This window comes from Centruroides sculpturatus, unplaced genomic scaffold (genome assembly GCF_000671375.1).
Source record: "Centruroides sculpturatus isolate CEXI.00-Female unplaced genomic scaffold, Cexi_2.0 scaffold1589, whole genome shotgun sequence".
NCBI lineage: Eukaryota > Metazoa > Arthropoda > Arachnida > Scorpiones > Buthidae > Centruroides > Centruroides sculpturatus.
Genome location: NW_019385877.1, coordinates 138,902 through 140,521, shown reverse-complemented (window position 1 = coordinate 140,521; position 1,620 = coordinate 138,902).

Genomic DNA, 1,620 nt, shown 5'->3' with positions numbered 1-1,620 from the left:
AGCGTATTTACTAGATATATCAATAACAGTTAATATGTAATTAGTATTATCATTATATTATTTAAAGTTCTGCATATCCAATAAATCTGCTTGCCATTGATCATCAATGTGAGAAACGTAAGTTTTTCATTTACTAAATTTTCTTATAATTGGTTTATGTTTAGTATATTCATCCTGTTGATGTAAAAAATCTGTAATAACTTTTCTAGGTAAACCAGTCTTTCTTTGTAATTCATTGATACCACAGTAACCAGTTTCTGGATTATAATAAATATCCTTGATCGAACTCATAAAAAAACAACTTTCTTAGTACCACAAACAGAACACGTTCCTTTTGCTATAGGTTTAATGTTTTTTCTTCTTGATTTTATAATATTATTTGTTTTTTTTTTACACTTTAAACCAGGGGTGTCCAACCTTTTTGTTCCTCTGGGCCACATTGGAAGAAGTCATGGAGTTTTGGGCCACAAGCATAATAATATATTTGTGACCCAATCGTTAAATATACTTGTATAATTAATGATTAACATGTCTAGATTATAGTAATAAGTATTAAAACTTTATCACTAAGAAGGATATTTAAAAAAATTACTTCTACAGATTTCGAATTTTTACGTAGAAATAAATAAATTCATCTGTTATAAAGGAGACAAACAAAAATTTACTTGAAAAACACAAATATTTGTTTTATTTGGGTCTCTAATTAATAAAAAAACGACGAAACATCATTTTAAAGTGCATTTTTATTCGACTAATATTATAAATAATATGTAGACCAGAAAGTAGCCAATGCGCAAAATGATAAGTTTTTACGCCAAACTAAAAAAAAAGGTAGCCAAATTTGGCGCAAAGTTGCCAAATCTTGCAACGCTGGAAAGAATACTAAATAATGCTGGAGTTGGAACTCAAAGGATTATAGATCCAAATTTGAAAAAAGGAGAGAAAGAAAAAAAAAAAAAGTAGTGATGAAGGTTGGAAAATTAAGGGTCAATATTTGCATAACAGAAGGTCTATTTATCCTTTCTCACTACTTTTTATCTTTTAGCCTTTCTCTCTTTTTCTCAAATTTGGGTCTATAATCCTTTGAGTCACAACTTCAGCTTTATTTAGTATTCCTTCGTCAAGTATTTAAAAGTATTTCCTTTTCACTCAAAAATAAAATATGTATAAAAGTTTACGGCTTTGTGAAACTTCTTTTTTGAGTTTATGCCGTTGAAATAAATAAATAAACAAAAAAATAAAACAATTTGTCGATTTTGTTTACACGTTTATTGGGCCGCATTGGAACTTGCCTTGGGCCGCGGGTTGGACATCTCTGCTTTAAACAATATATAGCATTTCTATTAGGAGAAATTCCAAGGCCGAATCTCTTCTTTGCACTAATGATTGGTTTTATAACAGCACTTGCTTGTTTTTCTCCAAGTGGGTAAAAGGCACTCGATGGGTTATCAATAAGATCTAATTCATTTAGCATTTCTTGATCTGCTATATGTCTATCAGCAGTATTTTTTGATTTACTATAAGCAATATCATCTTTTTACAAACTTTATCTACTCTATTTATTCCAGAATCACCTCTTTCTAATCTTTTTTGTAGTTTTGTAAAGGGGCCACAATATTG